This window comes from Schistocerca cancellata, chromosome 4 (genome assembly GCF_023864275.1).
Source record: "Schistocerca cancellata isolate TAMUIC-IGC-003103 chromosome 4, iqSchCanc2.1, whole genome shotgun sequence".
Taxonomy (NCBI): domain Eukaryota; kingdom Metazoa; phylum Arthropoda; class Insecta; order Orthoptera; family Acrididae; genus Schistocerca; species Schistocerca cancellata.
The window spans coordinates 563667677-563691656 of NC_064629.1; positions in this window are offsets into that span (position 1 = coordinate 563667677).

The following is a 23980-nucleotide window of genomic DNA, read 5'->3' on the forward strand; positions in this document are numbered from 1 at the left end:
CATAAATTAGTCACAAATAATACGTCTTCTTCAAACTAACAGCTAATTTCATGCAGACAGTACTGTAAATGAGAATAATTTACATAAATATTTAAAGTCAGATACTTCGAGCTAGAAATGTGTCTGTTATTCAGAATCATACATTTCCAATAGCTTGCAAGAAACCATAAAAAGTGTAGTCACTAATAACAGAAAATTTAAGAGATGCCTTAAGGATCTGTTGGCGGCCAACTCCTTCTACTCCACTAATTCTTCAGGTAATTTGCATGTTATTAGTAGTAGCAAATATCGTGGTTTTTACGTAATGCCTGACTCCTGCACATATTCCGTGCAGTAATATCTCATAAGTACATGTTGTAGAGTTGTTTAGTCATTTCAGTATGGTCTACACACGTTTAAATGTTTGTGAGAAGTTCGGTGTTAACTTTTAAATGAAAGTGTGTTTATGATTTTTTATTCGTTCCAAATCATTCAGAATATTTTATTTATGATCTGTAGAAGGAAAATTAGCAAATCTCTTCTTTCGTAAATATTCTTTACGCAGTTTTGTTTTTATGAAGTGGTATGCATCCCTGACGATCTCCTCACTAAAGACCTATGTAACGAAAAGAATACCTATCTATCTCTCTAGACAGACTGGTAGTTCATACTCATTGTTCAAATTTCTTGCACGACTCACCAATGGTCCGTTGTGTTTTATTCACTCTTAACACCATTTGATACAGAAAATTTATTAAAATCTAATGGGCCTTTTTCCTATGTGCCTATGTGTCTGGTGATAATTTTAGCGAACATGTCGCACATTTTGAGTAGGCAACTGATAGGTCTACGGTACTTTTGTGTTGTTTGTCCCCTTTCTTGTACAGCAGAATACTTACACCGTTGCGCCATATCTGTTTTTTGATCACATATCGTATTAACAGTATGAAAAAACATCTAAATCTGTGTCTATATTCCACAAGTCACCTTACCGTGTGCTGCGGAGGGTACATGTGGTTTCACTTCAATTTTCTCCTTCCCTATCCAGTTCGCAAGTGATGTCTTGGAAGAACGTTTGTCGATAAGCTTCATTATGAGTTAAAATTTCTTTCATTGTTTCGTGTTAATATATACGTGAAATGTGTGTGGGACGAATTAATATGTGGCCTGATCCTTGTTGGCACATTCACACTGGGAATTTCAGCACTAAATGTCGTCCTGATGAGCAACATCTCTCTTGTGTGTTTATTCTGTTCTCCACGCTGGAGTTTGTTGAGCAAACTGGAGTTTGTTGAGTGTCTCCGTCTCTATCTCACGCTTAGTAAACGGCACCCTGACGAAATGCGCCGCTCTTCGTTGGATCTGCTATACGTCTTCTATTAAAACTACCATATAAAGGTCCCGGATTGACAAGTAATCCTCAATAATCGTTATGACGAGTATTTTATTAACCACTTCTTTCATGGATGAATTATAATCATAGTATGTCGTCTGCTATTGTTGCAGTTTGTTTTACGTGATTTTTTCACTTTTAATCGCCGGGATGCGTGCTTCTAGGTAATTCGCTATATTTTCTGATTACACTGATGTTTCACCAAAAGCATAGTCGGACTCTTCTCCTATTTATGTGTAATATGTTGCATTTAGTGAGGTTCGGGGTCAACCGCCAGTCCCTGGCACTAATAGTTGATACTCTGCACCTATTCCCACATTTCGTTACACTCTTCTTGTGTTGCAACATTCCTCTAGACAACACTGTCGTCCAAGAATAGCCTCACGGATCCTCAAGTAGTATCCACTAAATCCTTAATACAAATTTTAAACAATGATTACCCAATAACACTCCCTGGGAGTATTCCGGAAATTAAATTTACTTCTGTCAGTTTTGTTCCGTTAAGAACGATGTGTTGAGCTCTGTCCGCAAGAGAATCCTGAATCGAGGTACTGATCTGACACGATACTAGGTAATCTCGTATTTTGTGCTCAGGAGCGAAGTCGACATTCTAACTCATCCCAAATGTGTTCAATTAGGTTCAGGTGATGCCTCTGGGCAAGTCAGTCCATTCCAGGAATGCTATTTCTCACAGTCCATTGCCTCACAGATGCTGCTCTATGACACGGTGCATTGTCATGCAAATACAATTCTCATCTCCGAACTGTTCATCTGCTGCATACAGTACAAATTCTGTAAAAAGTGTTCATATCATTCCCCATTTATCAATTTCTGAAGTGCAATAATGGGACTGCACCATAACTACGAAAAACACACCTCCTGATCCGTACGTCACATTTGGCACTATACATGATGGTACTGATGAACCAAAAATAACTTACTTAGGTCGCGCGGGGTAGCTGCGCGGTCTGGGGGCCTTGCCACGGTTCACACAGCTCTCCCCGTTGGAGGTTCGAGTCCTCCCTCGGGCATGGGTGTGTGTGTTGTGCTTAGTGTTAGTTTCAGTTAGATTAAGTAGTGTGTAGGCCTAGAGACCAATGAACTCAGCAATTTGGTCCCATAGGAACTAACCACAAAAAACTTACTTGGGACAGCGTAAAATTAAGACGCCGCCTTAGTTAATGCTAGAACCTCATGGAAACGGGTCAGCCCTGGCCTGGTCAGGCACTTATATCAGTAGCGACCTCCTGTTAAAACAAGTACTTTGACTACAGCATCGAGCAGTTACCACATAGCCGGGCCTAGCATAGAGAGCAGAGTTCTAATATCATCAATTCAGCAGAAAGGCAAAGTCATTGTGGCGTGAATGACCTGATCACTTTGCGTCCAAGACGTGGCTTTGTTGCTTACATGACAGGAATTGATGACTTGGCAAAATAAGGACGGACAAAGTTCGTATAAATACTACTCATTTTTTGACAGACGTATGCCCTCTGACATCCATCAGCTCCGAGGGGAGATCCACACTAATCTTCGAATCTGCTCGAGGTTACAAGCTGCCATCACCGGACTCTGCCGCTGCTAGCTGCAGCCCTGCAGTTGGCACTGAGTCTAATGCTGTTGACTTAGCTCCCTCGAACCGGTGGGCCTCCTACTTCAGCCGCTATCAGCCTCCTACCCTGGTAGTCTTTTTCTAGAGCTCGGAGCCATGCAGCCGCTCACCTGCCATGGGCTGTACGGGCAATTTTCTGGCTGTCTACATCCGCTTGCGTGGGCAGACGCTGTTGTTGAGAGCTGGCTCTTCAACGATGGCTCAATGTCGTGATTCTGCGTGCCCCAGCACGTCCTGCACTGACCTGCGGGGCTGCCTGTAGTGTGTGTGGCTGCCGTCGCGTGCTGCCACCTTCTGCTGGAGTCAGCGTCCTTACCGAATCGCTGCCGTCATCATTTCACAGGCCGAGCGACGGTGCAGGCGGCCAGAGACAAACCGCTAGCTGAAAGCAGCACCTTCTCGCTGACTATGTACAGCTTAAGCCTTGGGGGCATTGGCTTCTCCGAGCACCGTTACGACTGTTGTAGTTGCAGAATGATAAATGAACGTATTGATAGCAGCATTCATTACGAAACGTCAGACGGCAACCAGATATCCACTCGCCTCTTCACCGTTACGCCTCCCAAAGGGGTGATCTGCTGGTTACCTGACTTCTGACAATCCAGCTCCACCACTCATCGCAGAGGCCACTAGAGCAGGTAATTTTCTCCAGCCATTCACCAAACTCAAACACTTTCATTGGATTGCCACAGGAAACAACGTGACTCATCACTCCAAATGACTCGTTTCCAGTCATCCACTGTCCACTAGCGTCGCTCCCTACATCAGCTCAAGCGTCGCTTAGCACTGCCTACAGAAATGTGGAGTTTATGAGGAGCTGTTTCATCATTATACCTCATACATTGTAACTACCGATGCAGTCATTGTACCAGGTGAAATGTTAGTAATAGTTTGGAACTCATGAGCGATCTTTTCCACAGATGTCATGTTATTTTAACCACCCACTGCAATGCTCGAAGTGCGCTGTCTGTTAGTACATGACATCTGTCTGGTCTTGGTTAAGTTGTGGTTCTTCCTTCAGATATCTACTTCACAGTCACATCACGAACAGTCGCCTTGGGCGGCTTTAGAAAGGGCTGAAATGTTCCTGGTGGATTTATTACTCAGGTTACAACCAATGAATAATCCACTTGCGAAGTCACTGACCATTGCCGACCAACTCATTCTACTGTTACTGCTTCTCTGCTGGCAACATAATACTCATCGCCTCCTTTGTACTATCACATCCGCCTCTAGTGACGTCTGTTGGTCAATTCCGCATTACGTAGGGTGCGGGATACTTTTGATCAGGTAGTGTATAACTACACTCCTGGAAATGGAAAAAAGAACACATTGACACCGGTGTGTCAGACCCACCATACTTGCTCCGGACACTGCGAGAGGGCTGTACAAGCAATGATCACACGCACGGCACAGCGGACACACCAGGAACCGCGGTGTTGGCCGTCGAATGGCGCTAGCTGCGCAGCATTTGTGCACCGCCGCCGTCAGTGTCAGCCAGTTTGCCGTGGCATACGGAGCTCCATCGCAGTCTTTAACACTGGTAGCATGCCGCGACAGCGTGGACGTGAACCGTATGTGCAGTTGACGGACTTTGAGCGAGGGCGTATAGTGGGCATGCGGGAGGCCGGGTGGACGTACCGCCGAATTGCTCAACACGTGGGGCGTGAGGTCTCCACAGTACATCGATGTTGTCGCCAGTGGTCGGCGGAAGGTGCACGTGCCCGTCGACCTGGGACCGGACCGCAGCGACGCACGGATGCACGCCAAGACCGTAGGATCCTACGCAGTGCCGTAGGGGACCGCACCGCCACTTCCCAGCAAATTAGGGACACTGTTGCTCCTGGGGTATCGGCGAGGACCATTCGCAACCGTCTCCATGAAGCTGGACTACGGTCCCGCACACCGTTAGGCCGTCTTCCGCTCACGCCCCAACATCGTGCAGCCCGCCTCCAGTGGTGTCGCGACAGGCGTGAATGGAGGGACGAATGGAGACGTGTCGTCTTCAGCGATGAGAGTCGCTTCTGCCTTGGTGCCAATGATGGTCGTATGCGTGTTTGGCGCCGTGCAGGTGAGCGCCACAATCAGGACTGCATACGACCGAGGCACACAGGGCCAACACCCGGCATCATGGTGTGGGGAGCGATCTCCTACACTGGCCGTACACCACTGGTGATCGTCGAGGGGACACTGAATAGTGCACGGTACATCCAAACCGTCATCGAACCCATCGTTCTACCATTCCTAGACCGGCAAGGGAACTTGCTGTTACAACAGGACAATGCACGTCCGCATGTATCCCGTGCCACCCAACGTGCTCTAGAAGGTGTAAGTCAACTACCCTGGCCAGCAAGATCTCCGGATCTGTCCCCCATTGAGCATGTTTGGGACTGGATGAAGCGTCGTCTCACGCGGTCTGCACGTATAGCACGAACGCTGGTCCAAATGAGGCGCCAGGTGGAAATGGCATGGCAAGCTGTTCCACAGGACTACATCCAGCATCTCTACGATCGTCTCCATGGGAGAATAGCAGCCTGCATTGCTGCGAAAGGTGGATATACACTGTACTAGTGCCGACATTGTGCATGCTCTGTTGCCTGTGTCTATGTGCCTGTGGTTCTGTCAGTGTGATCATGTGATGTATCTGACTCCAGGAATGTGTCAATAAAGTTTCCCCTTCCTGGGACAATGAATTCACGGTGTTTTTATTTCAATTTCCAGGAGTGTATATGCACCTATCCGACAGTCCTTGGTGAAAATGGGGAATGACTGCGCTCTTTTTTTTGGCAGATGCTAGACACCCGTTGTTGCTTCAGTGACCCACGACAGACTACTGCTAGAAGGGGAACAAGTTCTTTCTCATAATCTGCGTAAAATCTATCAGGTATCTCATTCGAGCCACATCCCGTCCACTGTTGAGAGATTTTAATTTATTTCCTATTTCACGATCACTTAACTCATTATCTGCCATTTCAGCATTCGTAGTACGCTTGAAAGAAGTATTACAGTACCTTCATCAGCAGTTAAATAGTTTCGGGAGATCGAATTCAGTATTTCGGACTTGTCTCTGTCGTTCTTCATTTCGGTGCCAGCATGGTCATTGAGCAACTGATTACGGTCCGCTTACTGCCTTTATGTAAGACCAAAACGTCTTACGATTTGTAGCCAGGTTTGCTGGCATAATTTAAATCGCGATTCCATTGACAGCTCCTTACATTGCTATCCCGACGCTCATTTTAGCTTCGATCACATTTTGTTTGTGCTGAACAGCGTGGAAAACAGAATAAACACGCAAAGAAAGCTAACGACGATAATATGGAAAGAGGAGAGGACGGGGTGAAACGAGATGGGAGATGCGATACTGAGAAAAGTAATTGACAAACTACTGAAAGATTTAAGCCGAAACAAGGCACCCGGAGTAGACGACATTTCTTCGGAATTATTGAGTTCGTTGGGAGAACCAACTTCAAGAAGGATGTAGAATACCGATATAATTGAAATCTGGTGCTAACAGATGTGAGTATTAGCATCTCATCAATTTAATAAGTGACCGCTGTAAAATAATAACACTAATTACCTAGATGGTGACATGGGAGAACATAAATTTGAAGTTCTAAGAAATGTGCGAGGGTGCGCTGAAAGGCAATACCTCTGAATTTTTTTATGTGAAAGTCGTAAAGCTTTTAAAATAAAACTTACGTTATTAAATTTAACACATTTATTCTTCATGCCTACTTTTCTGCACCCCTCTTCCACTAAAGGGTGTAATATGGCTGTGTGTAACGTAACTACACTGAGAGATAAAAAATGGCAACACCAAACAATAATTAATGTAGAGTAAAGAAATTTCGGAAATACATTTGTCAAGGTAACATATTTAAGTGATTAACACTGCAAGATCACAGCTTAATGTAAGCGCGAGATAAGCTATTGCAAATATGAAACGCTGGTACATTAATAAACGGTGAAACCGCTAGAATGTTGAATGAAATAATACAAACATGCGTTCATTGTTGTACAGGTGCTGGATATCAGTTTGTGAGATGGAGTTCCATGCTTTTTGTACTTCGTCGGTCAATACAAGGACGGTTAAAGATGCTTGTTGATTACACTGAAAAAATATGGTTCAAATGGCTTTGAGCATTATGGGACTTAACTTCTGAGGTCATCAGTCCTCTAGAACTTAGAACTACTAAACCTAACTAACCTAAGGACATCACACACATCCATGCCCGAGGCAGGATTCGAACCTGCGACCGTAGCGGTCGCGCCGTTCCAGACTGTAGCGCCTAGAACCGCTCGGCCACCCCGACCGGCGATTACACTGGAGTTGTCGGCCGATAATGTCCCATATGTGCTCGATTGGAGACAGATATGGTGATTGAGCAGCCCAAGGCAATTTGTCGACACTCTGTAGAGCATGTTGAGTTACAACAGCTGTATGTGGTTGAGAGTTTTGCTCTTGTAAAACACCCCTTAGAATGCTGTTCATGGATAGCAATACAACAGGCCGAATCACCAGACTGGAATGCAAATTTGCAATCAGGCTGCGTGGCATAACAACCAGAGTACTCCTGTTGTCATAAAAAATCCAACCCCAGATCACAGCTCCAGTTGTGGGTCCGGTGTGTCTAGTACGCAGACAGTATGATTACAGGCCCTCAACTGGTCTCCTTCTAACTAACGTAGGCCATCGCAGGCACCGAGGCAGAAACAGCTTTCATCAGAAAACACAAAAGACCTCCACCCTGCCCCCTAGTGAGCTCTCTCTTGATTGACACTACTGACGTCGCAAAAGACGGTGCTTTGAGGTCAGTGGAAAGCACGCTATAGTGTGTCTGGCTCGGAGCCGTCCTTGAAGTAACCGATTTGTATCATTTCGCTGTGTCACTGCTGCTCAAGTTGCTGCTGCAAATGCAATGCGATGCGCCAGAGACACACGCCGAACACGATGGTCTTCCCTCTCGACAGTGTCACGTGGCTATCCGGAACCCGGCCTCCTTGTGATCGTACACTGGCGTGGACACCGTTGTCAGCAATCACGTACAGTGGCTGTATTCCTGCCAATTCTTACTGCAGTATCTCAGAAGGAATATCCAGCATATAACAGCCCTATTGCACCACCTTTATGAAACCTAGCGAGGTGTTGATAATAGGATCTTTGTCACCTTAAAGGCATTATTGACTAACATCATCTCACCACGTCCATTCTCAAAAATAACTAACGCTTACGACCACTACAGCTTGTATTTAAGGCAAATCTGATTTGCATCTTCACAGTGGCGCTGCTAGCGCCACTCTTATGTGACTGGTGCGAAATTTCAAAAGCCAGCAACTTTCAGACGTAGAAACACGCCTTCCAACTTTCGTTTATGTCGACGGCTCCTTCTTGGTGTTGCTATTTTTTTCCATCAGTGTATGTCGGTGCGCGAGAATCGACGTGGAGTAATCGAGTTTCGCCTCGCGGGATTAGCCGAGCGGTCTAAGGCGCTGCAGTGATGGACTGTGCGGCTGGTGCCGGCGGAGGTTCGACTCCTCCCTCGTTCATGGGTGTGTGTGTTTGTCCTTAGGACAGTTCAGGTTAAGTAGTGTGTAAGCTTAGGGACTGATGACCTTAGAAGGTAAGTCCCATAAGATTTCACACACATTTGAACATTTTTTGTAATCGAGTTCCAATTTGAAGACTTCGTCCACATATGGGGCACCCTCTCCTTCAGCAAGACAGTGCCAGATCAGGCACGATGCTGCAACATCTGCGACAATCCGACGCCTTAGGTTCACTTTCATCAATCATCCTCGACACAGTCCCGACCTGACCCTATTCGATTTTTATCTGGTTCCAAAATTAAAGATCCACTTAGAGGACTTCACTTTGATACTGATGAAACCAGTGTTGAAGCTCTTCAGAGGATTTTGAGGCTTAGACTACCCAAACATTTGGAGAAAACTGAGAATTAGAGTTAGAATATGACAATGCGTTGAAACAGTGTAAGTTTGTTTTGTATGTTACTATAGTTCCATTTATCCATCCACGAGTTGAGAGTTCGTCGCGTTATGCGTGCTATTCAGTTTCGCATCTCACTGGAGGCTTTTAGGAATAGCCTCTTGTTTCGATGCGGCAACCGGCAGGGCCGGAGGCAGTCACGTGCATCCAAGGAGCGTGGGCTTGAGGCCCGCCACAACTATGAAATTGTGTGTTATTTCGCTTGCTATTCAGTGCTGGTTTAACATAGCTTGTTTTTGTAGTACAATTTGTGAGTGCATGTGATTAACTGGTTATATTATGGCTTCCGCAGAGGCGACAATTGTGTCTTTATTTCACGCAATAGATCACAAACGATTTTCAAGCCGGACTTACAAAACAAAGTGCGCATATAAAGATAAGAAATTCACACCAGAATTAGAAACTAAAATAGTTGATGGGAAACAAAGCAGAAAATTTGTTTTCTTAGTATAAAAAGTATCCTTGGATTACAGGTTGCTCTTTCACTAATAAATTACGTTGTTACACATGTATGTTGTTTGATCGGTCTCGGAGTATATGTGACGAAAAATTTTGTCGAAAAGAAAAAAAAAGTAAATCAGAATTTAAGGAAGAACCCTCAGAACCGAGAGAGTTTTCAGTTCTTGTTTCATGGATGAACTGAGCATTCAATTTCTGAAGGGTCCCAACTTCTAGCCACAAAGTATAATGCGATTGCGAAACAAAATAGATTCGCCACCGAGAGACTTATTGGTGTTGTCTATTTCTTGGACTAATAGGAACCTGCCTATAGAGGTTCAGGGGACAGTTTGAAGATGAAAGTTCTGACAACAAAGAGAAATACCTCTAATTACTGGATCATTTGTCTGCACAAGAACAGTTAACTCGTGTTCACTTGCAGAGCACTTCTGGATTCGAAGGAACAACAAGCACCATTGAAAACGAATTAACTGAATCGGTTACCGATGTCATTGAAGATCACATTAAACGAGAGTTCAGTCATGTGGGTTTGTTGGAGTGCAAGCACATTAAATCCTGGATGTTTCTTATAAGTGACAGATAAGCATTATTTGCGGGTTTTGCTCATAAGACGGTCCCGCAGAAAGACTTATGGTTCTCACAAAGTTTCTAGTGACGAAACTGCTCAGGGTTTAACAGAAATTACACTCAGTGCACTTGATGCCTGTGGAGTTACTGACAAAATAGTGAGCCCAGCATATAATGGAGAATCGGTAATGGCAGGTAAACATGGAGGTGTCCAAAATTTTGTTAAACAAAAATGTCCACGAGCTATATTTTTGCACTGTTACTTAATCGAGCGCTGTTAAAGTGCTCTAAAAATATCAGTGCAGTTAGGCTTCTCGTTTACAAAGAACGTAACTCTTAGAAAATAAAGGATTCAGATTGCCTCAGACATGTACAACATACTTGAATTGCAATTCACGAGCTGTTCAGACAATACATTTTAAACACCTTGAATTGAAAGACATTTTCCAAAATACCACCACAGGGGATGAAGACTGCGACCCAGAGTCGTTCAACAGTGCTTCTGGCTTGCTTAGCATTCTTAATAAAACTCAGTTCCTTATCCTGCTTTGCTTTTACAAATAAATATTTGTATATGCTGACGATCTCTATGAATTTCTTCAACACAAAGTTGCATCTGATATTAATTCCTCTAACGCTGAAATCAAGAAGACCATCAGTTTTTTAAAGCCTATGTGACCATAAAAAACTGTGAGCTCATGTATTGAAAGCTATAATATGAAATTTGACAGTGAAATAAGTGTTAGTGACCCTGACTTCCAATCACTGAAGTTAGTATCTTATGAAATGTTAGACAAAATAATAGTGCAAAAGGAAATGCGTTTTGGAAATCTTCTGAACTTCAGTCTATAGAGCTGCTTGATAAGAATCAATCTGGAAATTATAGATCACATTTCCTAACAACGAAACTGAACGGCCTTCTCACAACTGAACCATTCTTCAGCAAAGAACGACTCGAAAATGAGTTAGGAAAATTTATATTGAAAAACAAATATTTACCACCTGTAGATCTTCTTGAATTTATAACGATCAATGACCTTCTAAATATTTATAAAGAAGCAATAAAACGTACCAAATTGATTCTTACATTACCTGTCGCTATAGCTTCTTCTGAAAGAAGCATGTGCGCTCTTAAAAGAATTAAAAATTGCCTTCTCAGGTCAGTGACAAATGTTAGGTTAGGTTCTCTCTGCACAGAAAAAAAAGCAGGCTGAATAACTGACAAGTGACCAGAAACATAGAAGTAAAGTGATTGCTAAATTTGTTACCAAGAGGAGTCGATGTATTGACCTCCTGTATAAAAAGATGTAGCGTAAACCTACCCACAATTAATGTATTAGCTTCGCCATTGAATGAAGCGGTAAAAGCAGATGTGTGGTTGTCGCTCCGTCAACAAAGTCAAACACTATGCAGTGACGTTGTCAACGAACTTGTCTCTGCTTGGGCGAATGTGTTCGTCGCAGTGCGACTATGTTGAGAAATAAATATGTAGACATGGAGACTAAAGAGGTAGAACGTTAAAAATGTTTTATTTAAAGAATCTTAAGTGTTCTCATATAAAAAATTCAGAGGCATTACTTTAAAGCAGGCCTCGTAATAGCGTATTCTTACACCAACTTGCGCAGGGTGGGCAAAATGAAACTGGTCCGGAAAAATATTTATAATAAGATTGGCGCGGGGTTGTCCGTTGTTAATGAAGGTCGCAGAAGATGTTGGATATGGTCACCGTTGACGTCGATGTAGCGCTGTGTTAGATTTATCAGATTGCGAGGCGCACATAGCTGCTCTGCCTGAGAGATAGCAGCAATAGCGTTTTCAGTGTTCTGCTGGGGTAGCTCTTCCAGGATTATTTCAGTTCATCTGAACTTTCAACTTGCACCACAGGTAAAACTAACAGGGACAAAGATCAGGCGATCGAGGAGGGCACGAAGTTTGCCTCTGTCCTTTTCTCACTGAATACCTCTTGAACTCGTGACAAGCTTGTCAAGGCGGTGTGTGCTGCTGCTGTGTCTTGCTGAAAACATCCATATTGTCGTTCATCTTCCGTGAGTTGATTCACGTGTGAATTAAACGACTGCTGGATATACTGGTTAGCATTAATAGTTTGATGAAAGAATGGCGTTACGGTGCGATCATCAGACATTGCGCACCAAACACCAATCTCGGGATTGTGCAACGGCTCTTCAAAGTATTGATGGGGATTTTCTGGTGCATGATGGTACGCGTTCCTAGAGTTCACATATCCTGACGAGCTGAACCAGGCCTCGTCTAAATAAATGAAAAATTGAGGATCTAAAAGTTGTGATTCCGATTTACTCAGAAACCACCGGCAAAAATCAAGATTTGAAAGTTCGTTGGACGCTTTTTGCAAGTCCTATTCGGTAATGTTTCGTCACGATGATCTAGTAATTCTCATTCACACAGTTAAATAGCGTTGAAATTTCTTCATACATTCCTGGAAATGGAAAAAAGAACACATTGACACCGGTGTGTCAGACCCACCATACTTGCTCCGGACACAGCGAGAGGGCTGTACAAGCAATGATCACACGCACGGCACAGCGGACACACCAGGAACCGCGGTGTTAGCCGTCGAATGGCGCTAGCTGCGCAGCATTTGTGCACCGCCGCCGTCAGTGTCAGCCAGTTTGCCGTGGCATACGGAGCTCCATCGCAGTCTTTAACACTGGTCGCATGCCGCGACAGCGTGGACGTGAACCGTATGTACAGTTGACGGACTTTGAGCGAGGGCGTATAGTGGGCATGCGGGAGGCCGGGTGGACGTACCGCCGAATTGCTCAACACGTGGGGCGTGAGGTCTCCACAGTACATCGATGTTGTCGCCAGTGGTCGGCGGAAGGTGCACGTGCCCGTCGACCTGGGACCGGACCGCAGCGACGCACGGATGCACCCCAAGACCGTAGGATCCTACGCAGTGCCGTAGGGGACCGCACCGCCACTTCCCAGCAAATTAGGGACACTGTTGCTCCTGGGGTATCGGCGAGGACCATTCGCAACCGTCTCCATGAAGCTGGGCTACGGTCCCGCACACCGTTAGGCCGTCTTCCGCTCACGCCCCAACATCGTGCAGCCCGCCTCCAGTGGTGTCGCGACAGGCGTGAATGGAGGGACGAATGGAGACGTGTCGTCTTCAGCGATGAGAGTCGCTTCTGCCTTGGTGCCAATGATGGTCGTATGCGTGTTTGGCGCCGTGCAGGTGAGCGCCACAATCAGGACTGCATACGACCGAGGCACACAGGGCCAACACCCGGCATCATGGTGTGGGGAGCGATCTCCTACACTGGCCGTACACCACTGGTGATCGTCGAGGGGACACTGAATAGTGCACGGTACATCCAAACCGTCATCGAACCCATCGTTCTACCATTCCTAGACCGGCAAGGGAACTTGCTGTTCCAACAGGACAATGCACGTCCGCATGTATCCCGTGCCACCCAACGTGCTCTAGTAGGTGTAAGTCAACTACCCTGGCCAGCAAGATCTCCGGATGTGTCCCCCATTGAGCATGTTTGGGACTGGATGAAGCGTCGTCTCACGCGGTCTGCACGTCCAGCACGAACGCTGGTCCAACTGAGGCGCCAGGTGGAAATGGCATGGCAAGCCGTTCCACAGGACTACATCCAGCATCTCTACGATCGTCTCCATGGGAGAATAGCAGCCTGCATTGCTGCGAAAGGTGGATATACACTGTACTAGTGCCGACATTGTGCATGCTCTGTTGCCTGTGTCTATGTGCCTGTGGTTCTGTCAGTGTGATCATGTGATGTATCTGACCCCAGGAATGTGTCAATAAAGTTTCCCCTTCCTGGGACAATGAATTCACGGTGTTCTTATTTCAATTTCCAGGAGTGTATTTTTCCAGGCCCTCTTACACTCGAGCAATGTTTTCTGGTATTAGAAAGCTTTTCAGATAGTTACTGTTTTTATTCACTACAGCTCCTGTTTTGCCAGTAAGTTTTTCTCTACAGACTTTTCTAGAATTTTTACCAAAATAAACGCAGCCTTAATCTCTTGCGAAAATATCTCCACATACGTTTACCACGAATTGTGCTTCGCATAACACTCGACAATGAACATGGGCTGTTTTATTGCGTACACTACTGTATGTTGTATGCAACTGCTCACTAAACACGTCTGCTCCTGTAACTCATTCGAACGTAATGGCTCAGCGAAGTACTGAGGGAAGAGTATGCTGTAGTTGCGCAGTGCAGACTTGTGGTAGTAGCCAATTGTGGCATCAAAATCGCGGTTTCCAGCATTCCAGCATTTTTTGTGATGGGAAGATCTCCTGTTCATTTGCGATGGTCGATAGCGTGTCAGACTTAAAAATATTATCTGCACCAGATTTATTTTTGTGGTCCTGTATTAGAAGATACGCTCAAAAGGAAGGCAAACCTATTCATCGAATTTTTAGATCCAGAAAAAGCTTTTGGCAATGGCGAGTACTCTCTTCGCAATTCTGAAGTTGTTATGATGTAATCTTGTCACCTATCATCTGCTGATGGAGAAACAGACTGTCTTCTGACAAAACCACATCGCAAAGTGCTCCCAGCACAGAACTTCAACGCGGAAGCCAGTAATAGGTATTTCCCCTGTATCACACATCTTGAATCCCAGGTAGAATAGCTTTGTCATACTTAGCTCTCCCAAGGACACCAACAGTTCTGTGGGAATGCCGTCTACTCCGTAGCTCTTGCTTCGACTGAGGTATTTCAGCACTCTATCAAATTCTTTTCGCAGTATCATATCTCAGACCCACGTTTCTCCAAGGTCAGCGCCGTAGCGTTTATGGTAGGTGTATGTTGGAGGAAGTAGTACGACACTAGAGTCATTCTGAGGGCGGGGTCTTGAATTTTGTGAATAACGCTCTCCACAATGCTCAGTGTGTGTCTCGAGTAACGTCTCCCACTTCCGTATGTTGAACATTACACTGACACTTTCACACCGACTAACCGTGACTCTTGTCTTGGAAAATTATCTGCTTCTTCCGGTAACTCAAGTTTGGAGGTGCCAGCCGGACGAAAAACTCTCAAGAATTTTCGTTCGAGGGTCTTGTAAACGACCTCTTTCATGAATTAAATACAATTGCTCAGAATCCTTCCTGTGTATCTCAGTATAGTATTCCACCTACTGCGAACAGTAAATCCTAGATATATAAACGTTGTGGCCGATTCTAGTGTCAGATCACCATTGCGTTTTCAAGCGGTATTGGATTTCTATGTCTTGTTTACGTACAGTCCATTACGTTTACATATATTTAGAATCTTCCCACAAAATATTGATAGCCTGCAAGCATCTTTGCATTTGTAACAAGGTGCCATGTCACTTCCAGCACTCTACTGCGTTGTCTGAGAACAGGAAACTACAGACGTAATTCGCCACATCTTTTGTACGCTGACTGAGACAAAATGTGAAGCACCTAAAACACATGGTCGGAAGCCAATGTAACTTCTTACACGTACACACCATCAGCTAGTATGTAGATGGTAAGAGTTCCTTATTCTCTGCTCCTCTTTAGATTTGTTGCAAGTTCCGGTAGTGTGTATATGGGACGAGAGCTATATATGATATTGATTCACCATTGTAAATGACATGGGCACGTCATACATTCACTTGTGACAGCTGTATCAGCAGCTGACAGTGTCTGAAGCCGGCCGCGGTGGTCTAGCGGTTCTAGGCGCACAGTCCGGAGCCGCGCGACTGCTACGGTCGCAGGTTCGAATCCTGCCTCGGGCATGGATGTGTGTCATGTCCTTAGGTTAGTTAGGTTTAAGTAGTTCTAAGTTCTAGGGGACTGATGACCACAGATGTTAAGTCCCATAGTGCTCAGAGCCATTTGAACCATTGAACAGTGTCTGAAAGAGTCCTCATAGCGGGTCTCCATTTGGCTGGATGGTCGAATATGCAGTTATGAGATTTGTGCGGCATTTGGATGTGACAGTCGTCCTATATTGGTGTTCATTTGAACATGAGGGTAGACATACTCATTGTCTCCATTCCGAACGACCAAGTGTAACCACCGTATGGGAGGATCGTCGTATTGTGCGCCAAGCACATCGCAGCCCCTTAACACTGGCGCCTGCCATCTCAGAACAAACAATAGACTCCCTGCAATATTCTGTATCACCTCACCGGAGATTAGCAGCAGCCGGACTAGGGAATTACTATCTCACGTTTAGGCTGGCGTTAACATCACAACACAACAGGCTGTTCTCGCGGACGCTATGGGAACGATACATAGAGAGAGGGAGACTATATGATGAATCTTCACTTAATACTAGTTCTTGAAATTTTGCGGGATAATTTACCTTTTTCTTCAAGCTTCTAGCAACTCAGGATTTTCAACATTTCGATGACGCTCTTCTGTGAGTCAAACGAGCCTGTCACCATTGGTGCCTCCCGTCTTTGAATACTTTCAGTATACTTTGTTCGTCCTATTTCATATGGATTCCTTAGACTTGAGCAATAACCCTAAAATGGGACGCACAAATGATTTGTAAGAAGCCTCCTTTGTAGACTGCCTGAATTTCCCCAGTAGTCTCAGTCTCTAATGATCTCGCTATCGACGGGATGTTAAACTCTAATCTTTCCTCCTTTTCCCCCTATCCTGCCAATGAACTGAAGTCTGTCTCTGGAACCGCGAGACCGCTGCGGTCGCAGGTTCGAATCCTGCCTCGGGCATGGATGTGTGTGATGTCCCTAGGTTAGTTAGGTTTAAGTAGTTCTAAGTTCTAGGGGACTGATGACCTCAGAAGTTGAGTCCCATAGTGCTCAGAGCCATTTGAACCATTTTTTTGAAGTCTGTCAGTTGCCTTACGTACGACGGAGGAAATGTGATCATTCTATTCAAGATCTCTCTAACATTGTCGCACCGAAGTATTTGCATGAGATGACTCATTTTAGTTGTAAACCACTGGCATTGCAGCCATAGGATATTACTTTTTTTCGTGTTGTAAAGCACGTAATTTTACATTTATGTACATTTAAAGCAAGTTGCCAATTTTTTCATTACTTTGAAATCTTGTCACGGTCTGACTGAATATTTCTGCAGATTTTTCGGGCAGAATTTCAATACACATCACTGCATCATCTGGGAAAAGTCTGCGTTGCAGTCAGTATTGTCTGGTAGGCCATTAATCTACAACAGGGACAACACGGGCCGCAACACACATCCCTGGGGCACCCCTGAAGTTACTTCTTCTTCGGTCGATAACTCTCCATCCAAGGCAGTGTCTTGCGTCTTGCCTGCCAAGGACTCCTCAACCTAGTCACAGATCTTATTTATACGCCATGTAATCGTACTTTCGTTACTGGTCGTTGGTATGGTACCGAGTCGAGTACTTCATAATATCTGCACTAGGGACTGTGTAGAGAACAGAATAAATCGTGGTAAGAAAATTTATATGTGTGTAGGCAAGAGAGTGACGGAAGGCGGCGCTGTTACTCTTCCGGGTAGCCCTGTTGCGCCGGCGTGATTTACTTTAGGAGACGGAGACAGGGGCGGCTGGCGACTGTGCTGCGCGAAGGCGGGGAGGGGCGGCGGGGAGATGGCGCCGGTATTAACGCTGTTATGAAACAAAGAGGGAGGGGCCGCGGGCAGCCACTATTATTGATTGGAAATTCGGCGCTGCCGGCGGCAGGCGGCCAGAGGCCAGAGGCGTGTCATCTGATCGGCTGACCGGCGGCGGGGGTGGCGGCAGCGGCGGGGGGCGGCGCCTAGCCCACGCTCCAGCCTCGTCAACAACTGCCGCACGCTCTCCCACACAAACAGGAAACATGTCACGGTAACGCGCTTCACGTTGTTTGCTCTCTTCAAGCGCAACTAAGAATCCTTTTTACATTCGTGTACCGCTTCCGCGTGATTATGAAGGGTAATAATAACTTTCAAAGAATCAAGCTGAGGAAATGAAATTTAGTGTTTGTCCTTCTGTACACACACAAAAAAGAAAAAAAGGAAAAGGAACCTCACCACGGAGGAATTATCCGAACCGGACGGAGATGGGTAAACGTGATGTACATGTAGAGACAAACAAATGATTACAATTTCAGAAAAATTGCATGATCTATTCAAGAGAAAGAATTCCACAAACTGAGCAAATCAATAATGCGTTGGTCCACCTTTGGCGCTTATGCAAGCAATTATTCGGCTTGGCATTGATTGACATAATTGTTGAATGCCTTCCTGAGGGATATCGTGCCAAATTCTGGCCAGTCAAAATCCCCAGTTGGTCGGATCGTACTGTCCATAATGTTCCAAACGTTTTCAGTTGGGGTGAGATCCGGTGACCCTGCTGGCCAAGGTAGGGTTTACCAAGCACGACGACAAGCAGTCGAATCTCTCGCCATGTGCGGGCGGGCATTATCTTGCTGAAATGCAAGACCAGGGTGATTGGCCATCAAGGGCAGCAAAATGGGGCGTAGAGCACTGTCGACGTTCTGCTATGATGTAAGGATGCCTCGGATGACAACCAAAGGAGTCCGGCTATGAAAAGAAATGGGATCCTAGACCATCATTCCTCGCTGTAGGACCGTATGCCGGGCGACAATCAGATTGGTATCCCATCACTATCGGGGGCATCTCCAGACACGTCTTCGGGCTGGAATCTTATTGACTGGAGTAGAATTGTCTTCAGTGATGAGTCTCGCTTCGAACTGAGCCACGATGACCAGCGGCTCCCTTACAGCACAGTGATACGTCGACGATATTCCATGCTCCGTTTTGTTGTTCTTCAAGGCAAACCACCTTTGGCTTACATTTCAGAAAAATAATGTCCGCCTGCACACGGCGAGAGTCTCCACAGCTTGTCTTCGTGCTTGCCAAACCCTACCTTGGCCGGCAAGGTTGCTGGATCTCTCCCCAATTGAGAAAGTTTGGAGCATTACAAGCAAGATCCTCAAACCAGCTCAGAATTTTGAGGATCTATCGCACCACTTCGACAGAATTTGTCAGGGTATCCCTTAGGAGGACATCCAACAACGCTGTCAGTCATTGCCAAGTCGAATAATTGCCTGCGTGAGGACCAGAGGTGGACCAACGAGTGACTGACTTGCGCTATTTGTGAAACTCTGTCTCTTGATTAACCATCCAACATTTGTGAAAATGTAAGCATTTGTTTATTTGTACGTGTATATCACAACTACCGATTTCCGTCCCATTCCGATAATTCCTTTGTGCTGCGTAGTTTTATTTTTGTCTTGCAGTGTGCTCATCTTTCAATGCGACACATTTTTCCTAACGACGGAGGGCTTGGCGAAGACCCTGGCTCTACAAATCAGCAATTTGACTATTCAGGAAATATTCCACCTCGAAAATCACTTAGGCGTCATAGTGGAAGTGTCTGCGACGCAGTTATTTCTTCATCAGAGGAAATAGGAAGAAGTCACAGCCTGTCATTTCAAGCGAGGGAAAATTTGATAATTCAAAGAAGCAGCTTGCGTAACTGTTCTATTCAGAAAGAAATGGGGCGTTGCTATGGGTCAAAACCAGACCCTCAAGGCAGCTTCCCGCGACCCATCGACTTCACAGCCTCCCGCATCTACATCTACATGGATACTCTGCAAATCACATTTAAGAGCCTGGCAGAGGGTTCATCGAACCACCTTCACGATTCTTTATTATTAAAATCTCGTATAGCGCGCGGAAAGAATGAACACCTAAATCTTTCCGTACGATCTCTGATTTCCCTTATTTTATCTTGGTGATCGTTCCTCCCTATGTAGGTCGGTGTCAACAAAATACTTAACCATTCGGAGGAGAAAATTGGTGACTGGAATTTCGTGAGAAGATTCCGTCGCAACGAAAAACGCCCTTCTTTTAATGATGCCCAGCCCAAATCTTGAATCATTTCTGTGACACTGTCTCCCATATTTCGCGATAATACAAAACGTGCTGCCTTTCTTTGAACTTTTTCGATGTACTCCGTCAGTCCTGTCTGGTAAGGATCCCACACCGCGCAGCAGTACTCTAAAAGAGAACGAACAAGCGTAGTGTAGGCAGTCTCCTTAGTAGATCTGTAACATTTTCTAAGTGTCCTGCCAATAAAACGCAGTCTTTGGTTATCCTTCCCCCGCAACATTTTCTATGTGTTCCCTCCAATTTAAGTTGTTCGTAATTGTAATACCTAGGTATTTAGTTGAATTTACGGCTTTTAGATTAGTCTGATTTATCGTGTAACCGAAGTTTAACGAGCTCCTTTTAACACTCATGTGGATGACCTCACACTTTTCGTTATTTAGGGTCAACTGCCACTTTTCGCACCATTCAGATATCTTTTCTAAATCGTTTTGCAGTTTGTTTTGTGTGGTGTCACCGCCAGACACCACACTTGCTAGGTGGTAGCCTTTAAATCGGCCGCGGTCCGTTAGTATACGTCGGACCCGCGTGTCGCCACTTTCAGTGATTGCAGACCGAGCGCCGCCACACGGCAGGTCTAGAGACACGTCCTAGCACTCGCCCCAGTTGTACAGCCGACTTTGCTAGCGATGGTTCACTGATAAATTACGCTCTCATTTGCCGAGACGATAGTTAGCATAGCCTTCAGCTACGTCATTTGCTACGACCTAGCAAGGCGCCATTATCATTTGCTATTTATCTTGTGATGCATGTACCGTCAGACCGATGTTCACCAATTATGAATTAAAGTTAAGTATTCCAGTAGTTAATTACGTTCTTTACTACTATAAATTCTCTTAACTGTTCCAGACCTCACGCCAGTCTGCGTGAGCTTGAACGCGTGCCTTTCGGCTACCAATCATAGTGGCTTGGCTGTCTTGCCAAATCACAACATTTTGATCTTCTGACGACTTTATTAGTCGATAAACCACAGCGTCATCTGCAAACAACCGAAGACGGCTGCTCAGATTGTCTCAGAAATCGTTAATATAGATAAGGAACAGCAAAGGGCCTATAACACTACCTTGGGGAATGCCAGAAATCACTTCTATTTTACTCGATGACTTTCCGTCAATTACTACGAACTGTGACCTCTCTGACAGGAAATCGCAAATCCAGTCACATAACTGAGACGACATTCCATAAGCACGCAATTTCACTACGAGCCGCTTGTGTGGCACAGTGTCAAAAGCCTTCCGGAAATCCAGAAACTCGGAATCGATCTGTAATCCCTTGTCAATAGCACTCAACACTTCATGTGAATAAAGAGCTAGTTGTGTTTCACAGGAACGGTGTTTTCTAAACCCATGTTGACTGTGTGTCAATAGACCATTTTCTCGAGGTAATTCATAATGTTCGAACACAGTATATGTTCCAAAATCCTGCTGCATATCGACGTTAACGATATGGGCCTGTAATTTAGTGGATTACTCCTACTACCTTTCTTGAATATTGGTGTGACCTGTGCAACTTTCCAGTCTTTGGGTACGGATCTTCCGTCGAGCGAACGGTTGTATATGATTGTTAAGTATGGAGCTAATGCATCAGCATACTCCGAAAGGAACCTAATTGGTAAACAGTCTGGAACAGAAGACTTGCTTTTCTTAAGTGATGTAAGTTGCTTCACTACTCCGAGGATATTTACTTCAACGTTACTCATGTTGGCAGCAGTTCTCGATTCGAATTCTGGAATATTTACTTCGTCTTCTATTGTGAAGGCATTTCGGAAGGCTGTGTTTAGTAACTCTGCTTTGGCAGTACTGTCTTCGATAGTATCTCCATTGCTATCATGCAGAGAAGGCATTGATTGATTCTTGCCGCTAACATACTTCACATACCACCAGAATCTCTTTGGATTTTCTGCCAGGTTTCGAGACAAAGTTTCGTTGTGGAAACTGTTACATGCATCTCGCATTGAAGTCCACGCTAAATTTCGAGCTTCTGTAAAAGATCACCAATCTTGGGGATTTTGCGTCTGCTTAAATTTGGCATGTTTGTTTCGTTGTTTCTGCAACAGTGTTCTAAACCGTTTTGTGTACCAAGGAATTTATTTGGTATAAATCTCTCAATTGCTGCCGATACTATTTCTTTGAATTTAAGCCACATCTGGTCCACATTTATATTATTTATTTGGAAAGGGTGAAGATTGTCTCTCAGGAAGGCGTCAAGTGAATTTTTTTCTGCTTTTTTGAAAAGGTATATTTTTCGAGGAGATTTCTGTAGTTTTTTCCAGTGACATATTGCCTCTTACAAGGAAAATCAGTCTTCACCACACCATGGGTATTCCAGAAACCCCTCAGCATCTCCTTGACTGACGAAAGTTGGGCATTCGCCTTTTTAGGAGGCAAAGAAGTCACGTGCTTCCACTACTAGATTTGCTCATTCGTCTCGGAGTCATAGTTATACACACAGAACTCGTCCGTGCTAATTAGGCAGCTAAAGAAATCGTCTCCAAAGCTCTGAAAATGCTGCAACGTTTCCTCAGATGCCTCGGGTGGTGGGTGTTCTGCATGTGTGTGAGCAGTCACGGAACCCAGCGGGTTCATGTTCAAACTGTCATGAATGAAGCAGAAAAATAATTCTTAACTAATTTTTTTACCTTTCCACTATCGCCGGAATTGTCGATCTCTTGAGCACGAGGACTACCACTTATCGGGCGATTTTCACAGAGACAGGATCTACCATTTCGCTCTTCGTCATTTAGACATTTGATGTCACTGGCAGCGCTGCGCCACCTGTCCACTGTGTTATATGGTGGCCTATTGATAGCGTATATTTCCAACTCAAAATGGATAGCTGCAGAGCGATTCCTCTTTAAATGCAGAAAACGAATTACCTGAGAGCACTCAGCTTTATTAATAGGCTGCGAAATTTTGTTTCGGCTCTCACAGCGGCGTTTCGTGGAACTGTGGAGTGGGGATATCAATGCGTACCAGACTACTGACATGTGCCTGCGAGCAAACAACAAATCCATATACAGGGTGATTCTAAAGTCACTATACATTTTAGTGATATAGTAAGTCGCTATACATTTCAGTGATATAGTAACGGGATATTTTTTTCTTGCACGTACTACGCCAGAATGCTAACTAAAGAAGAACGAATCGCTGTTGTTTCTGCTCGTCTTCGTGCAATGACGTATGAACAGGTACGGACAGACTTTGCCCGTCGATTCCGGAAAACAGGCCCCACCAGGCTTGCTATAAAGACCCTCGTCAATAAATTCCAGCGTACTGATAGCGTTGCAGATGAAGAACGTCCAGGGAGGCCGACCACAACGCCAGACACCGTGCAAAGTGTGCAGGATGCGATCACACGTAGCCCTTCCGCATCTAGCTTCCAAGCAAATTATGCAAGTGTAGACCAGATATGATTCAAATTCAAAGATACAGTATCGACAGCAATAGATAGATTCATACCGCATAAGTTAATAAGAGGCGGGACTGATCCACCATGGTACACAAAACACATCATAACACTGTTGCAGAAGTAACGAATTCAGAAGAACGCAAAATCCCGAAGACTAGCTAAGTTTCACGGAAGCTCGAAGTTTAGTACGGACGTCATTGCGAGAAGCTTTTAATAGTTTCCACAATGAAATATTGTCTCAAAATATGGTGGAAAACCCAAACAGATTCTGGTCGTATATGAAGTACACCAGTGGCAAAAAGCAGTCAATACCGTCACTGCACGATAGCAATGGAAATGTTACCGATGATGGTGCCACTAAAGCGGAGTTACTAAATACAGTTTTCCGTAATTCCTTCACGAAAGAAGACGAAGTAAATATTCCAGAATTCGAAACCAGAACAGCTCTTAGCATGAGTGACATAAAAGCAGATATCTTAGGTGCTGCGAAACAACTCAAATCACTTAAGAAAGGCGAGTCTTCCGGTCCAGATGGTCTACCAATCAGGTTCCTCTCAGAGTATGCAGACACAATAGCGCCTTTCTTAGCAATCATATACAACCGCTCACTTGACGAAAGGTCTGTTCCTAAAGACTGGAAAGTAGCACAGGTCACACCAATATTCAAGAAAGGAAATAGGAGTA